Here is a 24,817-nt window from a genome sequence, read left to right on the forward strand (position 1 = left end):
AGGCCCCTGATGACTACATTTCCCACCACTTTCCTTTATGCTCAAGGAAGCACTGCTTTTTTTCTGTCTCTTCTCAGAAATGTTATCTCAGTGTATATCAATATCTAGCCTTCCCCAGTCTGTCTAATTCATTGCATCATTGCCTTCTCATTGTTCTAGCTGGTCAAGTGTCAGTTTAAATGCCCTTTCTCAGAAAGACTTTCTCTGATCATTATAGCGAAGGAAATTACCCCCCTATTTTTTTTTCTATTGCAGAAACATTTTGGTTTTTACTTCAAGGCACTTTTAATTTTTGTTATATATATCTGTTCCTTAATTATATCACCCTGCAATACAATCCCAGTAAAGGCAGGGTATCAAGTATATATTAATTACCTCTGATACCTGGCTCCAACCCAGGCGGTCTCTAGTACATGATAGGACCTTGATGGATACTTGTTGATTAAATAGATGCATAGGGCTACTGGTTGGTTCTTCAACCAGTAACATATGTATAGACAACACCAATTTAAATATTTTAGCCCCTTGGAAAATCAGACCTCAGGATAATGAGGACTGACTCTGATGCTTAAGTGAAGAAATTTAGTTCCTATTCCATAGTTTTCTTTCTGAAAATGAGCACTCATCAAATCAGTGAGGCCCTATCATGTTGGTGTTATATATTCTGATTTCCTTTGAGCATTCTCATGTATATCCATTACATCCACTATCAAGGAAGTTTGAGTCAATATGCTATTTCATTTTTTATTTAATTGTGTGCTAAACCAACGAGTATAATTTATTTTAGTAACATTGTTAAGAACTTCCCCTTTATTAATTTATATCTCACTTATGGAATCATATGGCATCTTTCCATTACCTCTTATTTAAAAATAAAGTTGCTACATTATAATAATGTGAAAACAAATCTTACATCAGAATTTTTAAAATGTGGTGTATGAAAAAATTATTCAGTTAATACCAGGAAAAAGAACAACTTAAAATGGAAGAGCAGAAATAATGACATTTTCCAGTTAGATTTCATTTAGGTATATCATTTAGAAATTAAATTTAGCTGCAGGTAAAGGAGACCTCAGTATAATAGCATAATGAGATTGGGGTTTTGTTTTTCCCATATAACAGAAAATTGTTTGCCTGTTGATATTGGCACAGGGGCTCATGTTAGGGACAGGATTCTAGGATTCCCTTGGCCTTTCCTTTATGGTGATTTTGTGGTCACAAGGTGGATGTTAAAGCTCTGGTCTTAACATCTGCATTCTAGTCAGGAACAAGGCTAAAGAAGTCACATTTATTGTGAAATTCTCAGGTGACCTCCACTTATATCTTATTGACCAGAACTCGTTCTCACAACTGCACCTAGCTGCAAGGCTCATTAAAAATATATATTTTTGCTGGATGCTCCAGGAAATCACGTTTATATTAATTATGAAGAAAGGAATGGCTGCTTGGTGGATTATTTTGTGAAAGTAGTTATTTCAGATGAGTATGTGTGCCTAATGGTCACATTACTAGTGTCATCCTGAAACTTTGCCATATGATAGAGCATACACTTTAACAATGTACACCACAGGTCTCCTTCCTCCCATGGAATCACTGTGCAATGGCGAATGAAAATGTTTTCACTTTTATTTATGACCAAATAATATCCTTTTTTCTGAAATGAAGTTTGATAATTTCTTACAGAAGCAAAACCAGGTCAGAATTTGTCATGTATACAAACTACATTGCAAGAGCAAGGAAGTGCTGTTAGCCAAAGCTAAGAACTAACACTTTACACAGTTCCTTATTCTTTTGCATGTGGATATTCGATGCCCCACAACTCTTTGTTGACAACACTGTTCTTTCACCATTACATTATTTTAGCAACCTTATAGAAGATCAAGTGTCCTTAGATGTATGAATTTATACCTGAATTCTTAATTGTATTCCATTGATCTATATTTTTGTCTTTATGCCAGTAGTATGCATTACTGATTTTTGTTGCTTTTTAGTGAAATTTGAAATCATAAAGAGTTCTCCAACTTTCTTCTTCAGCAAGGTTTTTGGTTATTCTGGGACTCTTAAGTTTCTATAAGAATTTAGGGACCAGCTTGTCATTTTTTGCAGAAAACGCAATTGGAATTTTGATAGGAATTGTGCTGAATAGGTATATCAATTTGGAGAATATTGCCTTCTTAACAATTGCCTTCTTCCAATCCATGAACATATTTCCATTTATTTAGATCTTAATTTGTTTCAGTGATATTTTGGTTTTTTTTCAGTGTACAAATCTTATGTTTCTTTTGATACATTTATGAGGAATTTATTTTTGTGGTGCTATTATAAATAAAATTATGTTCTTAATTTCCTTTTTTAGGTTGTTTATTTCTAGTGTATAAAAATAGAACTATATTTCCTGTATTGATCTTGTATCCTACAAACCTGCTGAATTTGTTTACTAACCCTACTAGTATTTTTTTTTTTTTTTTGGTATTTTTAGTATGATTCACTCAAAATAGCCCATAGTACAAATCGTGCCATTTGCAAGTGCCATTTTCAATCTGGGTGCCTTTTATTTCTTTGTCTTATCTAATTTCCCTGGCTAGAAACTTCAGTACAATGCTGAATAGTAGTGATCATCTTTGTCTTGTTCCTAATCTTATGGAAAGTGCCATTAAGTTTGGTGTTAGGTATGGGTTTTTTTTGTAGATGCCTTATATTAATTTGAAGACGTTCACATCTATTCCTAGTTTGTTGGATTTTTTTTCTATTATGAAAGAGTGTTGGATTGTGTTTAATTTTTTTCCACATCTATTGTGATGATCTGATCATTTATTTGGGTTTTGTCCTTTTTTCTAGTAACATGGTGTATGGACTGATTTTCATGCCTTGAATAAACTGTGCATTCCTAGAATAAATCCCACTTGGTCATGGTGTATAAATCCTTTTTATATATGGCTAGATACCGTTTGGTAGTATATTGTTGAGAATTTGTATATATGTATTCATAGGAAATAGTAGTCTCCAGTTTTCTTTCCTTTGATAACTTTGTCAGTATTACCAGGGTTATATTGGCTTCATAAAATGAGTTGAGAAATATTTCCTCTTTATTTTTTTAAGAAGATGTGAAGTATATATGTAAATTATTTTGAAGCATATGGTGGAATTTATCAGCGAAACCATCTGGACCTGGACTTTTCTTTGTTGGATTTTTTAAATTATTATTCTGTTTACTTGTTATAGGTCTATTCAGATTTTTTAAATTTCTTCTTGTGCCAGTTTCAGTAGTTGTACATTTTTAGGAATTTTTCATTTCATCTAAATGATGTAATATGTTAGCATACAGTTGTTCATAGCATTCAATTATACTCTGTTTATTTCTGTAAGGTCAGTAGTAATGTCTCTATTTTAATTCCTCATTTTTCTAGTTAAGATATTCTTTTTTTTTCTTGATCAGTCTTGTAGAAATTTGAGTTAGTGGTATAAAGGTGAAATTCAAAACTCTCCCTCAGAAGAAAGCAAAACAACTCATAACATGGTTAAGGTGAGTGATATGGAAGCAAAGGAAAATATATAAGATGTATAATTAATTATTTGGTTTCTCAAAAATAAGATGACATAAAAAAGTATTGATCTTAAATATAGACAACAAACTTATCTGAGATAAAGAATAAGTGAAATTACAAATTTAAAGTGACCACTTACACCAGGCAAAATCAATGAAAAAAACAAATATATCAGTAAATATTTATTGTATTTCCACCATAAAATGAGTACTCATCTTGTGTATAAAAAATAAGCCAATCTACATCTCATTTATTCTTCCCAATAATCTTATGAAGTACGAATTATTTTTGCTTTGACAAAATTTTATTTTTCTATGAGAAAATAGATTATACATGGAATCTTAAAATAAGCAACTTATACAAACAGTCATTGGTTTCCAAGGGCTGAGGCATGAGGGAAATGGGGAGATGTTGGTCAAAGAGTACAAACTTCCAGTTATAAGATTTAGTAAGTTCTGGGAATCCAATAAGCATGATGACTATAGTTAAAAAAAAACAAACAAAAGGAAAATATAAGTGTAGAGAGATTAAAGAACATTCACCATGGTCAGAAAGCTAATATGAAGCAGTGCCAGGATTTTAATCTATGAATGTCTTTCTCCATTACTCTTGCTTTACCAAATACAACATTCCACTTGTGATTCTTACCCAACATTTAAGTATTCGTATGCATAACCCTTTATTCATTTGGTCATGTATATGTGTATTGTGTGTATATATATATTTTTTATTAATGATCAAATGAATATGTATACATGTATAATGAATATACGTATATATATGAATATAAAGTGAATAATTCAATGAGTTGACAGGTTTTACTAGTAGTATATGGCACTGATTTCTGATTACAGATAATAATGAACTTATATCAATTAGTATAAATGAAATTAGTAATTGCTTTCTTCCTTTTTTCTAACTTAGGATAATTGAAGAATTATCAATTGAAGATACATTTTTATGCTATTTTTCAAGGTAAAAAAGGAGAATACTACATCCAGTAAGAATATGTACTGCTTTCCACCTATTGGTTTATACAACTTACCCAATAATTGAGCACAGGCATATGAAAGTTTAGATGTCAGCTATAGCTTGGGGTGAAGGAGACAAACATTTCATGTAAGGAAACCACAGACTCAGCAGCAGATGCCTTTTTCATCATTGGCCAATCCCTTTCCAAACATGTGTTTGCATTTTAATGAGAGTAGATATATAACTTCTCAGGAAAAGGCTACAGTAAAGTAGGGTCAAATAAGCAAAATGCTGTATGAGTTGCTGGAGAAATGTCTGGTGACAGGAATAGATAGTGATTGTTGATATGTGATCACTGTTTAAGGGGTGTTGTAGTCATGCTATAGGCCTTCAGCAGAGGTTGAAGAAAGCAGTATGATGTTGGAGCATCGCTTTTAAGAGTTCCTTCCTTCAAATGGCACCCCCTCCCTTTTTAATTGTGGATTTGAGTTGACTTGTGGAGTTGTTTCATTGTAAACGTCAAATGTGGGGCCAGAATGTATGGGTGTGATTAGGGATTCAGTCCTTCACAGCTGTATGACTTACCCTCTCTGTGCTTAATTGTCTCTTTTACTAAGGGCTGTTGTGGTGCTGAAATAAGTTCAACCATGTGAAGTTAGAATAGTGAGTGGTACGGATCAGGGTCTCAGTAATGTTAATGTTATTGCTACGATTATCCCAAAGCTAAATTTCTTTAACACTACTCACCAACTAATCTCCAACAAGGTATTAGCTGTTTCAGTTAAGGTGTTTATACTTAAGGGTATTAAAATTTAATTAGGTGACTCCTGAAGGTTAGAAAACCTTCAAAGTCCACAGGACAGGACATCTAATTGTGGAATTTCAGACACTTTGTATGAGGCCCCAGGAGAGGAAGCGTGGCTATTGCAGCAGCGTGCAGTGCCTGGCACCCCTCAAATTACTGTGTGTGGGCAAATGTTTTCTCCATCTGTGTGTAATAGAGCCGCAGAACAAGGAATCAAGAGAGAAAACAAAACCTAAACTCAGGGGAGGAAGTAGACGCAGACTGAAGCAACAGCAGAGGGAGTGTTTCATGACAGTATGGCCGTCTTTTGGATACTCAAGCTGCTTAATGTAATGGAGTTGTGACATTCTTCCTATGCTGTTGAAATGGTCTTGATTTGTGGTTTCACATGGCTTCTATATGAGTCTACTTGAAAACATGGGAATGAGTGACTCCAGTCTGCTAAGTCTGTTTACAGAGCAGATGTTCAATGAAATTATCTACATGAGAGAATTGTGCATGGAAAAGATGAACCTCAGTGACCTTTGACTATCCTCCGGTAATTTTATATTTTAAGGAAGCTATAGTAACTCTTGTGAATAGCAACCAAGCAAACAGTGAAACAATGAAAACAATTAAAGAATATGGTAAAACTTTTATTCCTCCCATGTCTATAATAATAATTTTGTGTCTGAGCTGCATGCTGGCAAGTAGAAAAACTAAAAAGAAGTCAGAAAGAAATCAGAAATCAAAAAGAAGGAAGGATGGAAGGAAGGAAGAAAAAAGGAAGGAAGAAAGGAAGAAAGGAAAAGAAAGAAAAAAAGGAAAGAAAGAAGAAAATGGTGGAAAAACAAAACTTCTTGAAATAAAATACTATAATTAAAACATTAGCAGAATGGGGTGTTACTTCACTCTTCAGCTCTATATGGAGAGCATTCGCTTAACCTGACAAAATGACTAAGGTTGAGAGGATCAGGGAGGTGAAGTCTTGACTGCCGTTCTTTGGCCCTTGGATGGCAAAGGTTATGCTCTCTTCCTTTGAGTTATTTCCTGCCATTTTTCTCCTGATATATGAGCCATTTTGTTCAAGATACTTTTGGTAGGCTCTCTCTAAAAGGATTTCTAGTAACCTCCACTGGCTTGCTGTTTCTTCCTTGCTTCCTCCTGAGAAAACCCCTTCTTGATATCTGGAAAGAGACAAGCAGGGGTGCCCACCTCCAGCAGTGGTGATTGCTCGGCTGTTCTTAAAGTGTTTTCGAGAGGCCAGATTGAGCCTGCTGGTTGTTGTAAAGACTACCTGTGAAAGAGTGCTCCTAATTAGCTTACTGACTATTTGGAGAAAGCTCTCCTGGTTTCTCTGTGCCTGGTCGTTACTGAGTAAGCTACTGCTGAATGAAACAGATGTGTTCTTTATAATGATGAGATCATTTTTACGCTTATTAATCTTGAAAGCGGGCTGTTTCTTATAGAACAAAGTTGGATTTAAGAGAGAGAGAGAGAGAGAGAGAGATGATGATGATGATGACTTAGAAAGAAAAAGAAAAGAAGCTTTTGTGTGTGTATGCCCACGTATTTTATTAAAAGTTTTAGTGGCTGCTCCAAGAGCAAGGTGTCTGTGCCTTTAATCATTTCCATTTTAAAAACAGAGCCTTATATTTCCACATCTTCAGCTGTCCCAGAGGGCAGCTAGGCCAACTTTAACAACATTAATTTCTCTTTATGACAGGACTAGTGCTGCCCCAGGTCTTCAGAACTGCCTAAAATGTCTGGAAAAGTAGATAATGAAGAGGATATTAGAATTGTAAACAAGAACAATTTTGTAATAAAAACCATATATTTTCTCCATTGGACTTTGGGCTTAATACTGCAGCAGCAAAAGTGTCACGAGTCATAATTTGTTGATGACTACTGAGCATTAGTTACAGTCAGAGCGTGTGCATAAAGGGCAAGTCCTCCTGGCATCCCATTAAAGGAGATCTCGGATGGGTAATTGCAATTTCGTTGTTCTAATGTGTCTCTTTCAGTTGATTTTTCACTGTGCAACCTGATGAAAAGAACTTGTGTATGAAACTTACCAGGCTACTCACGGAGGCTTTTGCCCTTATGCAGAGGTATTCTGCACAAGTTTAAAGGATTTATTAATAGCGAATGTGAAAGGATCACCCTCCTAAAAGTCAAAGGAGACCCATGCCCAACCCTGGCTTACCTTCAAAGGTTTAGGAAGGAGCCTGATTGGAGCACTGAAAAAGGAAGCACCATCCCTCACTGCTCTGTGTTTCTCCAGGAGCACATCCTTGCTTCTGTCATCTGTTTGTCCTTCTTGATGACAGGGTTTATGACTATGATACAGTGGACTAAGAAACTGTAGAGTAAGAAACTAAGTGGACTAAGAAACTAAGATTTTCCCCAAGAAACAGTGTTCTTCCCTGTTTTTCTGCAAGGAATATGGGAGCAAAGTGTAAAACGTAAGCATTATTGGCTGTTAACATCATAAACGGCACTATCTTCCTAAGGTGCCCGGCAGCTGAGAAAGTTCATACTGTGCTTAACCTTTTGTCTTGGCCTCATCCTTTGTTGTCCTGATTCACTCAAGAAATCTGAACACATAATCCTAAAAGCATAACAATTTCCAGGAATATGGTTTTTGTTTGCATTTCATATCTGCTTTTATTATACTGAGTGGCCTGTGTTCTATAATCTGTTCCCTGAATTTAGTTTTGTAAGAGCAACACAGATGCACAAAGCCTCTCAATTTCTATTGAGATATTTTCCTATCAAAGGTAATAATGAAAATATTTATGTTTTCAATTAACCAAAACTTACTGCATATTCGTATGATTTTTCTTTTCAAAATTGGCAGTAGCATAAGAACATATGTTTTCAAAGACAGTTATTCTAGTGAAGTGTAGGTTAAGATACCAAATACTTTAATTTGAAGTGAAAAGAGAGGCCACATTGTGCTTTATGAAATCTTTTAAAATATTATGATCTTAAAAATAAGGCGGAAACCTTTCATCTGTATCTATTAGCACCGAATTCCCCTTTTCACAGCTAGGATGGGTGAGTAAACAGCTTCATCCCATAGTGTGATCAGTTAGGTGTGGGTGTCTTCCAGATGATCTGGGGTAGTGGGATCTCATCCCAAGACTGTGCTCACTCGGGCTTGATACAGACTAAAAGACAAAAATGAGCTCTCTTCCATTATTTAGGCACCTGTCCAGAGGTTGGGGGGAAAATTCCTTGTGTAGATTTAGCCTAAGAGAGCAGAGATAACCACCTTGCCTTCTGTGTCTAATAAGATGTGAAAGGGGGCAGAAATAATGAGTATTACATTGTATTTTTCATGTAAAAGCCGGAGAAACAAAACGTCCTGAACACTGGCAGTGATTCCAGTCATTTTCAAATGAAAAGGGCTATTTGTTTCCAAATTACAGCAGCCACTGGAATGCATACGTTTATGGCTCAGAAATCCTCATTTTGTGAAGTAAAATTACCTTTCAGTAATTTAGTCACTGCAGGCTTTCTCCTGCTGACTGGTCAGAAGCTATCAGATAGCTTGCAGCTGCGGGCTTCAGCCCGACCATTTTTTTTTTCCTAGGACAGGCAGTTAGTTAGTAGAGCCATCAGTACGGCATCTGTCATCCTGCTAGGCCCAAATTGTTTTCTATGATGGATGTCACAGTCTGTATGATCAAAATAGAAGCCCTGCTGCTTTTAATTGCAAAATCGGAGTACTTGCACATTTGTTATTATGCCGAGGTTATTACCTCACACAAAATGAATTAACAGGTGAAAATAATTGATGAGAGGAGTCTAGGGATTTTTAGCCTCTTCAAAGAGACTTTGTAATTATGGCATAATGAATGTTCTGAGACATATCTGTGGGGGGCAGCATGAGACCACCAAAGATCTCTCCAGATTGATGACAAATTCTACTGATTTCTACTGTAATACTGCTTAAATTTACTTAGCAATTAGTTTAATAGGCCTACATGATTCATGATAACATACTGAGAATTTTTAAATAAGTTTGTTCCATCCATCTGTAAATTAAGCCACTTACCTGAGCTTTCTTCCCAAGGTGATGGAAAATGTGAACGAGTCAGACTTTCTGAAACAAAGGTGACAGGATAGGGGTTTGGGTTTCAGAAATACCTGACTAAATGCTGCTGGCATCTCAAATAATTTCCCTTCCCCTTTTCCAATAGCTTGTGAAAGAGCCTCACCAAATTTTGTCCAAATGCAGTTTTAAGAGTTCCCAGCACATAAAGACTCTGCATTTGTCCTGTGAAGTAAATCGTTTAAACATTTTGCAAGCTGAAGTAATTGCTCTTGGCTTTCTGACCACTCTTCCATTCAGACTTGGTTATATTTCAAATTCATTCAGCCCCTGAGTGCATCCAGAGTGATGGAGTCCGGCCATCTTTCCCCTTCCTTGTGACATCCTGAAACTGCACGGGGGGTATCTCTGTCACCATGAACTTACATGCAATGTCGCTTCAGAGCACAGAAGGCACTGTCCCTGTATTAACCCAGTGCAGCCAACAAGCTGGAATATTGCTTTTCATGTGTGCCTAAGTAGGTACAGAATAGTAGTTGTAAGATAGACAACCTAAAAGCTGCAAGGGTGGAAAATATTAGTAAGTGGCATAGGGGACCATTTAAAGGAAAGAAAAAAAAAGATCTATAACTGAACTAATCATGAGCATGCTTCTTTTTAACAACTACATGTTATTCACATACTGTATGCATTTGGATCTCAAGGTAATTCTTTAATTAGCAAAAGCTCAAAATGAATTGTGAGTGCTATTTTGAGAAACATACATAAAGGAGATCTTGAGACTAAGACAGTTTTACTAAAAGTAAAGGAGAGAAAATGCCATGGAAAGCAGAATTGTAACTTTTGAGGAATGATAAACTCCATAATGGAGTCACATGCATATAAACATCTATATTCCTTTTTTAAGTGACAGGGAGTTTTATCACAGATTCAAACTAGATTGATTAATCTATATATCCAAAGACATGCATTATTTACTATTGTTCTTGTTCCTTTTGTCACACACACACACACACACACACACACACGTTCCTGCCCCCGAAGGCAGCTTTTCTTTTTGAGGTAGTTTTTAATGATGGTTTGTTGTTATTCTTGTCCTGAGTTGAAATGAAATGCATATTTGAGGTGTACAATCAATATTAAGGAATGCAATTGATATTGAGGGGACTCTTACATTGTGTATATGGCATAATACATGTATAATATAAAATGTGATATTATAGAGTATAGTATATATACACATATCATTCTTTGCAGATATACTGCCAGCATTTTGTAGTTAAGAGTATATAATATCAAAAGATCTCAATAACAGGAAGAAAAAATACAGGCCAGAAAACATAATAAATGCAAGGCAAGTAGTGGATTGCCCCACATGTGAAACGGACTGTGGTAACTCATATCAGGCTGCGTGTCACTTGCAGAGGCATTTTTCATAAACCACATGCCTGCATTTATCTTCAGTATAAACCCCAAGACGAATTCTCCAAAGACATTAACAATAGATAAATGCTTTTTAAACAAAATAGTCTATTTGAAAAATCTGTGACAAAGGAAGGAAGGTGTTAGACAATTGGACTTAAGTTGTGTCATAAACTATGGCACTGATTTGTGATGTTTACTTTATTGTGGTCTTAACTTTAATTGAGAGAAGAATAACCTAAAATTCATAGGTTAATGCTGTAAAATCTTGTATCTGTTTCATTTAGATTATACTGGATGACTGTTGTGAAACACCAAGGAAAACACTCAAGGAATTCTGAAACAAACAAACAAAATATGCAGGTAACAAAGCAAATTTCTAAAAAGAATTCGTGTTAATTCAGGTTGGATACAATTGTTGAAACTTGATTATTAGAGACAATTCAAAATCTTCATAACACCACCAAAAAGCAATAGATGACACAATTTAAATTTCACAGTAAGCTATCCAAACACAAATAGATGTGTTCTATACAGAAATGAAGAACAGAGGGACTGGGTGTGCTTTATGATAGCTTTGTGACAAATGACACATACATAGAGTGCAGTGTAACTGACTCTCAAGCAAATTCAGCTGCTTTTTTCTTGTCTCTTCTTTTTTCTGTATAATATGTACAGAAGTACAAATGTTTAGACGGCGTCTAGTGACTACAAACAAAGAGTATTCAATATAGTGTGTATGTTTACCAAAGAAATTGTGTTTTAGATGGGAAAATCTGATGTTCTTTTTAACGACTATAGAATGTGGAGTAGTTAGGATAGGGAAAAGCGTATTTGTTTTATTCATGGGCCATTGCAAAATGATCCTCGTGTGTCGTAGGGGATGGTGAGCTCGTGGAGTCTGAATCACTGACTTACAAGACAGATCTATTTCCAGGAAAGGAAAAAGATTTTGTTGATAATGTAATGAGAATGCAAATAATTTCTTTGATGATGCTAGAATTTTGGTAGTATTAGTCTGCTGCTAGCATGCTATGAATTCTGTGTAATTAAATGGAATTGGATTGTGGACCTGGCTTTATGAAGACGGCACTGGTTTCTGAGTAATACCCTATTCAAACACCTCACTCTGATGTATTGCATTAATAGATCATCAGAAGCAGTTGTCAGTCCAATGATGTATTAGTGTAATACATGAGAACGAGACTCACTGATGATGTATTTAGTACTCACAAGATGGCAGTGTCCAAAGAAGAAATGGGCCCACTAAGGAAGCCATTATAATTATAGGATGAAGTCAGTTCAGTGTGCAGCACTTTACAAGCCTTCTCAGAAGGGTGCTGGGTTGGTGTATTGGTGCCGAACCTACTCTTAGGACACTCTCGCTGGCGCAATGAGAAGAGCATTGTTTTCCCAGTTCAAAATAATTTCCACTGGTGAACGGCAAGATAATATACATATGTCTGGTTACCATTCAATATTTTAGTGCATGTCAATGTCTGTGTTGGCAGAAAGCATTGTGTACTGTTAGTGCTGCCTTGTGTGGGGAAAAAATCTCTTAAGCAGGTTTTTCTGGGATGATACTCAAATATATTATTGTAACAGCAGTTTTCCAACTGATAGTTTCTGCCAAAGGGGAAGCTTTTGCTAGTAAGTGTCTACATGCCACCAATCATGGGCACAGCTTCTGGCATTAGCTAGAGAGGCAGATATTTTAAGTAAAACATTAAACTTCGGTCTGACTGTCATACATTTTCTGCTAATAGAGCTTGCAACACCTACTATAAATGTAGATGAATTAGAGACTCCCAGTGACCTCTATCTACCTCCTGCTGTGCTTTTTCTAAAAGGGTAAAAGAGAGACTTTTAAATGTTTATAACATAGGGCTAAAAAGGCTTTTTTATGCAATGGAATCGCAGTTACTGTTCACCTTCTTACAGCAGCTGATTGCATCATAAATAAAACAGTAGGGATAGTCATCCCAGCTGTGGAATGAATGCATCCAGAGAGCAACCAGAAGGCATTGGTGAAGGATAGGGAGTTTCCTTCCCAGGATCTGGGCTGGTAAAGATTGGAGGTGTCACTGCAGTTTGGAGGGGAAGAAGTGGCGGGGGAAGCAGAGGAGGAAGCAGAGATGATAGTTGATACATGGCATTTCCTTCCCCGGAAATTTAGTAACTGAGGTATATGTTGAAGTTTCCTGACCCCCTCCCTATTCAGGAAGGGGAAGCTGAAGGGGAAAGGAAGGATTCACCACAGAGACGTCAAGATGCTGAGGCAGTGCTTGTCGCCATTTTCGTAGCCAGGCTGGCAGCGGCTTGCCCACACTATGGAAAACAACCAAGTGTAGAGCACGACACTAAATTTAGAGGGAAAACAGGCATATGTGGCATTCTTTTTTTTAAGTGGAATTTCTACTTTTGGATATATTATCACTTTTAAAATTTGAGGTAGAGAACTCACTTTGTGATTTATGACTTATAAATAGGAATTGTTTCAGTGGACTCCTTTAATTACCTCTGTTTGGTCTAAAGGCTTAGAAAAACGTTATGGAAACAAAGCATTGCGCACTTTAAGTTGACAAGAAAAATGATTTGGAAATGCTTAATATATCTAATCCTTTTTAAAGAATGATTGTTTTATGTAATGCCCACTAAAGTATGCATTCTCCTAAATGTCTCTTGATTTTCCAAACTATTAACCCCTAATACTCAGTTCTATATCAGACTCGTTAGTAACACTGCTGAACTGCCGAATGATCCTTTTATACTATGTAAGTTTTCTTAACATCTAGGAACTAAGGCTTGGGCTATAGACTTGAACCTAAGAATGCATAGACATCATGTAAATTTTTAAAAAATATTTTTGTGGGTCCCTAAGACACCAAAAGAGGTAAATCTTCAATATGAATTTCAGATTATTACACTATAGCTTGTCACCACTTATTTTCATGTGAGATAAAGATGATTTTTACATTAACTGAAGGCAGTTTTATTATATATTTAAATACACACAGGTATTCTTACTTTTGCCAAAGATTTAGTTATTTGTCAGAGAGTTTCAAAATTCTTTTCATTAAAAATGTACACGGTTAATGCACTGAATATTTGTTGTAGACTTCCACATTATTAAGGAATGTGTATTATCGTGTTTGCACAAAGTTAAGCAACAGTGATGACAAAATTTAAAAGAAAACCCTGGGGATTTTCTTTGCTTTAAGTAGTAGAAACAACTTAGACACTACCCCAGACTCCCTTTCCCTGCCTTCTTTCCTCCCTCCTTCTCTCCTTTTCTTCCTTCCTTCCTTCCTTCCTTCCTTCCTTCCTTCCTTCCTTCCATTGATTAGATAGTAATAATGGAGGAGGAAGGTTAGAGAAACAGGAAGATACAGTAACACCTTCAAACTGTGATAACCAGGAAATAATTATTACCTAAAAATGTGTAATATTTCTAAAATACCACATAGTTGCAAGTGTATGTTAATGATATTTCCATATGATAAGATGTATTTTCTGTATACAGGCCCAATAACAGTCCATAAGTAACAGGGATATAAATTAATTGTAAAATTAACAATAGGAAAATTCACCCTTGGAAAACACTAATGTTCTGAGGAATGCTTTTAATAGTAGACAAAAAAAAAAAAAAAAGAGTGAGAATATGGGGATGCAAAAAAAAAAAAAAAGAAGAAGAAAGAAGATTAAACTCATCCAGTTATGTGAAAAATGAAATGTTTGGGATTTTGAAGCTTTTATTCTAATAGTGTAAACATGCTCATTTTAAGTATATTCCCAGTATTTTAAATAGTATAAAAGAGAGCTACAAACATTTTATATAATTTAAATTGCAGTAAACAAAAATAAGAACCAGAATCCTAACAGAAAAATGAATTCTGATCTTTCAAACATTGTGCTGTATTCAAAGACATCTAAGGTAGCATTAAATCTAAGCCTGTACCCGATACATGTTGCACCATCCAGGAAGTAAGACCAACCAAAAAAATCCAGAGTTCTTATAAACATTGCAGAAGGTAAACACTGATTGAAATCATTGCAAGTGGTTTGCAGTTTCCCAAAAATTTATTTTAAAATATAAACAAATTCAATACACCATGCCATTTTTTTTCTAGGAAAAAACTGTTTAATCACATCAAGATCTACATTATTGGAGTAAAAGATTAAATTGTTATCTAAACGTGAAGCCCAAGGAGTAAGTTGCCTTGTGCGCTTTGAGACAAAATTGAAAGCCTGGTTTAGTAAGACACAAATCTGCCATTTTCACCTGATACTAATGCAAAGAATTCTTCATCAATTAAGCCATTTTTCAAAGGTTTTGCTAAAATTCCAGCTAGCGTTCACACTGGCATTTTGATAGTGGCGCTTCTTTGCTTAAATAGTTTTGACACCTAATTGTCTCCATAGACTTTTACTTATAAATCCATTCCCCTGAATCACTCTTGTTTGACAGCTGGAACTATGGTTTATCATGCAGTATGTGGCAATTCTGTGATGAGCATGAGTGTCTTAATTCTAGTTTCCTCCCCATACCTTATCTTCCACTGTTTCTGTGTTTTTCTTTTCTTTCCAATCTTTTTCTCCCTCTGCCTCCCTCTCTTTGTGTGTCTCTCTCTCCCTCTCCAATTTCTATGGGAAATAGTCTAGGTTACCCTCTTCTTTCAGCTACATAAATGTTGCCTTTTCGCTTGATGGAAATTCGCCTCATCGCTTTTCTCCATCTTTTCAGGCTGTCTGATCGTCTCATTCTGGAAATGACTATTTCTTTTACTTTTTACATGAGGAGTTATTTTTCCTATTACTAGCCTTCACCTTCACAGATATAAAAACCTAATTGTGCACTGTAGTACAAATGAAATCCGAAATTATCAAGTGCAAAATTAGCATTAAAAAATCATAAGACAACAAACAATAGGGCTTTTATGTGATTTTTGTAATTGCATGGGACTAGTTACTCTGGCAATAATTGTTTGTGCTTCATTAACATGCAAAATGGTTTTATAGACTAACCCACACACAAAAGAAACCATTTTTGATGAGAACTGTGCTTTGTTTAATGTTAGACACCATTGTATTTGCTTTCCTAATATAACAGTTCTAATTAGTACCTAGCACTCATCCTGAGTTTTTCAGCTTGAACACTCTGAAGGTGACAATCGAGTCACAATTCCATGGCACTCTTTGTCAGTACCTGTCAAAATATAGCTAAGCCTTTAGGAGTTGTGATCTAAATACTGAGAAAAAAAAGTTAATAGTCCAGAAACAATATGTCTCTAGGTAATTTTAAAAAATAAAATTGCACATTAGCCCTTGCTTAAAAACATAATACCATTAATGCTATTCAATTAAGTGCAGCCCTGACAAAACAAGATTTGTCCTAATAATTTCTCAGCATTGTTTTTTATCATCCGACCTTTATACATTTGCATGATTCATTTGATTTTACCTCCCTGGTGAGGTAGCACAGATAGATGAATATCAAAATTTTAAATCAGTTAATCTGTACTTTCACTCTCTTCAGAGGTGATTGTTTATTTTAAAAGCATGGAAAATATATTTTTTTAACCATACTGAAGAAGTGACGCCATTAGACGAAGACTTTGTGAAACTAAGCATCAGGAAGAGTCCCGATTTGTTCTACCATGGAAAGCATGAGGTCCTCGTTGGGGGCCTGTCTCTAGTTAGGAGAGAATGCAGACTCTAAGACACGAAGACGATTTCCCAACTGTTGTTGAATCCCATGTCCTCATCCTCACAGAAATGATTGTAAGAGAAGACTACGTTTATTACCGATGCTGCCATTAATGGGTGCTGACCACCCAAAGCATACCAAACACAAGACCTGTTAATTTTGGGAAAAATGACACAAAAGGTAGACTGATTTAAATCTTTATCCTTGACTGGGCTTATAGGAAATACTTGATCAGGGGTGCCTGGGTGGCTTAGTCAGTTAAGGGTCCAACTTTAGCTCAGGTAATGATCTCGCGGTTCGTGAGTTTGAGCCCCACGTTGGCTCAGAGCCTGGAGCTTGCTTTGGATTCTGTGTCTTCCTGTCTCTCTGCCCCTCCCCTGTTCATGATGTCTCTCTCTCTCTCAAAATAAACAAACATTTAAAAAAATTTAAGAAAAAGAAAGACGTTCTCCCAAATGAGCCGTTTATTAATATGCATGCCATGGGTATATATTAGACAATCAGTCACCATCAAGCAAGGAGGGTCTTCTGTTCCCATTTTTGTAGTGACTAAATTTTGAGTCATGAAAGAATAGACCTAGATCCAATTCACAGAAGTCCCAGGTAATTCACTTTTAATTTGAGCAAGTATCTTATGTGTTTTGAAAAGCTCATTAGATCTAACTGTAGAATTCTGCATTTATTATGAGAAATTCAACTGAAACTTAGTCTAAGAAAATTCTATTTAGGATTCAGGTCCTTTTTCCCTTTCACCCACTGCATTACTTTTTCTTCAACCTAACTCACACTATGCTGGATCCTTTAGATTTTCCAGAACTCTTTTTTCAAAGTTTTTAATTTATTTTTTTTGGGACAGAGAGAGACAGAGCATGAACGGGGGAGGGGCAGAGAGAGAGGGAGACACAGAATCGGAAACAGGCTCCAGGCTCCGAGCCATCAGCCCAGAGCCTGACGCGGGGCTCGAACTCACAGACCGCGAGATCGTGACCTGGCTGAAGTCGGACGCTTAACCGACTGCGCCACCCAGGCGCCCCAGATTTTCCAGAACTCTTAAATGCGAAGAATAACTACAGTGCTATCAGAAATATTCTAAAACAGATTAAAACTTGTGGTTGCTTTTCTTGGAATAAATCTATTCCAATCTATTTTTCGGTCACTAATAACATTCTCTTCTCTAATTTTGTATCCCAATTCCACCACATGGCAACATATTCAGAGTGTTTTTTTTTTTTTTATAACGAGGAGGAATCATTGCTAACTTAGTCCTCCTGAATAGCCCACTGACAAATATAATGATATTCAAACACCCTTCTATTCTTCATTCCAGCAATATTCAGACCTCATCATCAGCTAAATCCAAGCAACGTGTGTGTTTGGGGAGGGAAGGTGGTTTGCAACTGGGCAAATAATCAAAGCAGAGGAATGAATACAACCATCTGTATGGAAATTGGTAAACTGCAAATTGGTCCCCTAACTGGGAGTAGGGAGCATACATGTTTTCCCCAGCTCTGCTTCTTTCCCAGAATTTCACATACATCAATAACAATGGCTTTTACTTCCTTCAGCTGAAGATGGAGAGAGAGATGCTTTAAAGTTGTCACTGTCAGGAAGGGTTTGTCCTGCATAGTTATAAGCCCATTATTTAAAAAAAAAAAAAAAGCAAAATGAAGGCTTGTTTCCTACAGTGAATTTAACACTTTTCTCACTCTGTATTATGGTGACAGTGCTGAAAAGTAGTATGAGGAAAAAAAAGAAAAAAAGGAAAAAATGGGAATAGATTTTTAAAACTCAAAACCACAGTATTATATGATGAACATGTTGGGATATTTAAATACTAATACACCTTTTAAAAGCACAGCTAGAACCAAAGAATATTTGATAATCTTTCATTTTATTTTCCTGTTCATTTCTATTTTTGCAGAAATCCTTTTTGGGGTCTCCTAGGAACCTAGTGTAACACAACTGGGTATAATATGAGCACTGATATTAGGATCCCTAAAATACAGTTGTTAAAAATGTATAAATTATAAAAAGATAAGCCAAAGAGAAGCAAAGAAAAGTAGATGATCTAGCCTAAATGATTAGTTCTAAAGTTTATCATAGACATAGCCTGAAATAGTTGTTTGTTTAGAATTCTAAAAAGCCCTACAACTTTTGATAAATTGCATACAATTGGGAAATAGCACAGAACAAAATCTGTAAGATTCTATATGAATGATTAGGATATTTTTGTCTATTAAAAATCTTATGTACCTAAATATGCTTTTAGTTATTTCTCATTATAAAATGTGTACTCTCAACTTAAAAGAAAACAGTGGATGCCAGGAAGAAAAAAATCCTTGAAAAAAATTTAAATTTGACTATTTCCCCCATCTTTTAAATATGAATGTATGAGCAAGCTGATTGGAGACAGTATTATGTTGGCTTCAGATTTTGGGACAATATATTAATATTAATTGTAGTGGGTTGAGTGGTAACTTCTTAAAAAAGATATGTCCAAGTCCTAAAACCTGGTACCTGTGAATAGGACTTTATCTGGAAAAAAAAATGTCTACAGATGTAAATAAATGAAGGATCTCAAAATGAGATTATCCTGGATCAATTGAGTGGCCCCAAAATGAAATGGCAAGTGTCCATGAAAGAAGAGAACAAAGTTGGAGACAGAAGAGAAGACCATGTGAAGCTGAAGGCAGAGATTGGATCAAGGCATCCTCATGGCAAGGAATGCCAAAGATTGCTAACAGTTACCAGAAGATAGGAGAGAGGGAAGGAACAAATTCTCCTTCAGCACTTTCCAGAAGAAACCAACCCTGCTGGCACCTTGATTTAGGACTTCTGGCCTCCAGAACTGTGAGAAAATAAATTTCTGTTGTTTTAAGTTATCAAGTTAGTGTTAATTTTTTGTGGCAGCCCTAGAAAATGAAGACACTAATTTTCATAATACTAACATTCAGGTACCACACATAGCTTTCCATGTGTAAATTAGAAACAGTCATTTTTCATCACTGTAAGTGTCACAGAAAGCAATAGACCAAATCCATAAATGAAAACAAAACTAACAAAGGAAATAACAACTTCAGCCTTACAATAAGTTATTTAGCATAAAGGAATAGAAAGCAACTGGACTTCAGACAATCCTCTCTGGGGCACTAACTTCTGATTTTCCTGGTTCTTTTTTAAATAAATATTTTAAAAACTATTTTAGGTTCACAAGAAAGTAGAACAGAAGGTAAAAAGAATTCCCATAGAAGCCCCACCTCTTTCCCCTCCCTACATACATAGTCTGTCTACTAACATCTGCACCAGAGAGGTAGAATTCTTACAATATCCCATCAACATACATTGACACATCATTGTCATTTAAAATCCAAAGTTTACTAGGATTCACTCTTGGTGTTGTACATTCAGTTGGTTCAGACAAATATACAATGACACGTGTCCTCCATTCAAGTATTATACAGAATAATTTTACTCCTTAAAAACCCTCTGTGTTCCACCTATTCATTTCTCACTGCCTCCCCAATCCCTGGCAACCACTGATAATTTTGCTGTTTTCATAGTTTTGCCTTTTCCATAATGTCATATAATTGGGATCACAGGGTAGATAGCTTTTTCAGATTGGTTTCTTTCATTTGGCAATATTAATTTAAGTTTCCTCTATGTCTCTTCATGGCTTGATAGCTTATTTCTTTTTATCACTTGATAATATTCCATCATCTGGATGTACCATAGTTTATTTATCCATTCATTTACTGAAGAACATTTTGATTGCTTCCAAGTTTTGGTAATTATGAATAAAGCTGCTCTAAACATCTGTGTGTAGGTTTTTGTGTAGACATAAATTTTTAATTCATTTGGGTAAATACCAAGGAGGTGAAATTGCTGGATAGTATGGTGAGAATATCTTTAGTTTTGTAGAAATTATAAAAGTTTCTTCCAAAGTGACTACCATTTTGTAATCCCAAGAGCAATGAATTAAAGTTTCTTTTTTATTCACATCTCCTTGCCAGTATTTGGTGTCTTCAGTGTTTTGTATTTTGGTCATTCTAATAGATATGTCGTGAATTCTCATTTTGTTTTAATTTGCAATTACCTTGAGATACATGATGCTAAACATATTTTCATATGTTTACTTGGCCTCTGTGTATCTTTTTGGTGGGTATCTGTTTAGGTCTTTAGGTATGGTGAGAGTGGGCATCCTTGCCTTGTTCCCATAGTGGGAAAGTTCTTAGTTTCTTACCATTAATATAATGTTTCCTGCAGGTTTTTGGTAGATGATATTTCTCAAGTTAATGAAGTTCCACTCTGTTTTTACTTTTGAGATTTTGTATCGTGAATGGATGTTAGATTTGTCAAATGTTCTTTTTTTCTATTGATATAATCATATGAATTATCCTCGTTAGTATATTGATGTAATGGCTTGAATTAATTGAGTTTCAGATGTTGAACCAGCCTTATATATCAGAGGTAAGTTCCCTTGATTGTAGTGATAATTCTTTTTATACATTGTTGGACTCAATATACTAAGAATTTGTTGAGGACTTTTATATCTCGTGTTCATGAGAGATTTTGATTTGTAGTTTTCTTCTAGTGTCTTTGTCTCGTGTTGGTGTTGGGTAACGCTAATCTCATAGAATGAAGAAGTATTTCTTCTGTTTCAATTTCTGAAGGAAGTTGTAGATATTAGTATTTATTACTTAAATATTAGTAGATACCTTATTTTTAATCAGTAAAATGGAATTAAAAATAAAGGTAACATACAGAAATACGACAGAAATTTCAAATATTTTCTTCAGTAACAGTCTTTTTTATAGAAAATATCAGGATTTATATTCAGGGACTTCACAATGTGATTTATAGAAAAGGTGTTTTCCAGCTTTAGATGACAAATATCAATTGCAAAATTAAGTAAAATAAAAATGTATGATGTGTAATATATGCTGTGAGAAAGATAAATTTATCATAATTTTGAGTAATATTAAAAGAAAGTATTAATTTAAGCCCATTTTGAAAATTCCTTTTGGATATATTAAAAAAATAAATCTCTGGAAATATACTAGCTTTTCTAAAATAGGCTAATTTTTTTGTAACTGAAAATAACCAACAGTTTTGAACTCTCCATTATGAAAAATGATAAACTTTAAAAATTAGACACCATTCAAAGCTTACCAAGACTTTCATTAACCCTAGTTTTTGAGGCCTAGAACTGGATGTGATTTTCCAGTGCTTTACTGAAGCATTCCAAATTAGTTATCAGTAATAGGTTTGTTGTCAGCAATAGGCTTATTAGTTGTTTATTTATTAAAAGCAATAGTTCAGGAATACTAAAATAGTCTATAAGATACAATCTATTTTTTATATGTCAATAAATATACCTAGTTTCATGGTGAGGGAAATTCCTAGCTAGAGTACAGACCAACTGACTTATGAATAACAAATGTCAGTGAGAAGAGTGACCATTTTCTAGCCATAGAACTCTAATATTTGTGTATATTTGAGAATTAGCAGCATGGAGATAGTCTTCTAATTTCTTTCTGAAATGAAATAGAAGGCCAAGCAGGTCTCTATTTATTTCTTCTCTGTATGTGATTCTAAGCCCTTGTATAGCTAAGTTCAGTTGGTCTTGGAATATTACATTAAGTTATCATTTTCAATATACCATTACTTACTTAATTGGTTATACACACATACATGCATAGTACACTCCAGATACAGTGTAATGAAGTTCTAATTTAGTACTTGTACATATAGAACTTGCATTTGGGAGATGGATGCCAAAAAAGATTTTGAAAAATATGTAATTTCAGGTAAGGATTATTTCCATGGGAAAATAAAGTTTGTTAAAGATGGAAATCCTTTACTAGTTTTAGTGGTGGGACCATTTTCCTCCAACTTATATAAAAACATCAAAGGGAAAATTCTCTGATAATGCAAAACTTGAATAAAAACCAGGGTAAAGTGTGGTTTTGGGACATGAATTTTCCTTGAGGAAGGGATGTCCAAGCAAAATGAATAGTATGAGCCTTGCGTCAAAGTTACTTGGATTTTGCAAGGACAAGAAGAAGATTAGAAAGTTTGGTATGAGTGAGCATGGTATGAGATAAAGTCATACAGCCTCAAAGAGCATAAACAGCACATGCAAAACCATATAGACTATTGTAAAGAATCTGGATTGTGCTCTAAGGAGGCCAGGAACCTATTAACAGGCCAAAAGCAAGGTGCAGAATGATCTAATTTATGATTTGAGAGGATATTTCTGACTTTTGGGCTTTAAAATTGACTCTGAGGAAAGAGAGGAAGGAAAAAGATCAGTTAGGAAGTGATTTCAATAATCTAGGTGTTAACTGAAGACAGTCTGACTAGGGTGGCAGGAGAGAGGACTAAGAATTGGCAGATTCAAGATGGATTTTGACATTAGAACTGACAGAATTTATTGGTGTCTATTGATGAATTAAAGGTAGAGCATTGATTGTAGAGGTAGAGCATTTCAAACAATCTCTTTAATTGAAAGAGATCAGTTAATGATAATTCCAAAGATTTTGACCATAGATACCGAAAATTCAAAGTTTTATTCACTTGCTGTGATGGAGCAAATTGTCAGAGGAGTAAGGCTGGATATGAAATCAAAAGTTTAGCTTTGGAGATATAAACTTGAAATGTTGAATTGATTGTTTGGTATTCATGCATGAAGTTTAGGAAAAAGGTCCTGCCTGGACATATACATTGGAGAGTCACCAGTGTCCAGATGGAGTCTAAAACCTTGGGTCTGACTAAGTTGACCCAGTAAGCAAGTGACAGAAAATAGAAGTTGGAGGACTGGACAATGGAGATCTCATATGTTTATAGTTTTTTGACCAGGATGGAGCCAGGTTTTATGGAGCTTGAAACTTGACTATTTTGGTGATCATTTTTTGAGAAAAATCATAGGCAATTATAAATACAAAATTGAGTACAAAATTTTGAAAGGTGTTTATTAAGATCAGAAACACTAAGACTTAATTTTTGTTAACTTCATGTAAATCTGCTCTGGTTGGGGAGATAAATGATAAGCAGTGAAGCTGACTAAACAGTAGGAAGAATCTAAGACAAGATGGTGAGAAAAGATCCACTGGTTTAAATTCTGATGACTGCACAAATAAGGTGAATACAAAAAATAGACCATTGGATTGGACAATATAGAGACATTGTTGAATTTGACAAAGAATACTGTGGGTTGGTGGGCAGGGGAAATCAGATGAAAGTCAGTAATGAAGATGCTATTCAGTATTTCACCATGACTCGTATGGCTTGAAGGTATATCTTTTGTATTGATAGGTGTAATAGCAATAGACCGTAATAAATTTTTCTTAGGCAGATTCATGAATAGCTCTTATTGTTTTTTTGGAAAACAACCCTTAAAAAAAAAGAGACTACATTAAGATTAAAAAAAATCATCTGCTACTGAAAAATCCAAATGTTTTAATAATAATAAATTTGTGACAAGCAGAGCTTACTTAATCTTAGTATTTTTTCTGTTATTGTTATAAATTTTAAAAACCTTTCATATCTTACTATTGAATTACACTTTTTAAAACTAAGCCATTTGTTCCTCCCTATCTCTCCTTTATCCTCTATCAAAAAAAATTTTACTTTAGGGATGCCTGGGTGGCTCAGTTGGTTAAACGTCCTACTTCAGCTCAAATCATGATCTCAAGGTTGGTGGGTTGGAGCCCCACAATGGGCTCTGTGCTGACAGCTCAGAGCCTGGAACCTGGTTTGGATTCTGTGTCTCCCTCTCTCTGCCCTTCTCTCTCTCTCTCTCTCTCTCTCTCTCTCTCTCTCAAAAATAAACCTTAAAAATTTGTTAAAGAATAAAAAAATTACTTTAATAAACTCTGATTTATTTTTTTAAGTTTATTTATTTATTTTGAGAGAGGGAGAGTATGCACCAGTGGAGGAGGGGCAGAGAGAGAGAGGGAGAGAATCCCAAGAAGTTTCTGCAAAGCAGACCATGTTGTGGGGCTTGAACCCACGAACCATGAACTCATGACCTGAGCCAAAATCAAGAGTTGGCGCTTAACTGACCAAGTCACACAGTCTGGTCTATCTTTATTGCTTCCATAAACTTTTAGAGATATCATTTTTTTGCATTAATTTAAACAGAGTTTTTTGGAAGTTAGAAACAAAGTAGAAAGGCTAACCAGGTTTAAAATAGAAATAATAGTTTTTCACCGATAATTAAAAACTAGTAAGTTATAAATGTATGTAAAAGAGTATAGAGGGGATAAAATACTATACAGTAATATAAATTGACATTTTTTAAGAATTTCAAAATATCTTAGTATATT

The 24,817-nt window shown here is 35.1% G+C and overlaps 1 long non-coding RNA gene across 3 annotated transcripts in view; it reads left to right on the plus strand.

Annotated features, from left to right (window-relative positions):
* The window catches only part of LOC125924840 (uncharacterized), a 581,404-nt gene extending 569,899 nt beyond the window's left edge, over positions 1–11,505 (plus strand). For all 3 annotated transcript variants that reach the window (XR_007458595.1, XR_007458594.1, XR_007458596.1), the window contains one exon: positions 11,071–11,505. This is a non-coding gene — a long non-coding RNA (uncharacterized LOC125924840). The remainder of the gene's footprint in view (positions 1–11,070) is intronic.
* Positions 11,506–24,817: the final 13,312 nt, after the last annotated feature.

This window comes from Panthera uncia, chromosome F2 (genome assembly GCF_023721935.1).
Source record: "Panthera uncia isolate 11264 chromosome F2, Puncia_PCG_1.0, whole genome shotgun sequence".
Taxonomy (NCBI): Eukaryota; Metazoa; Chordata; class Mammalia; order Carnivora; family Felidae; genus Panthera; species Panthera uncia.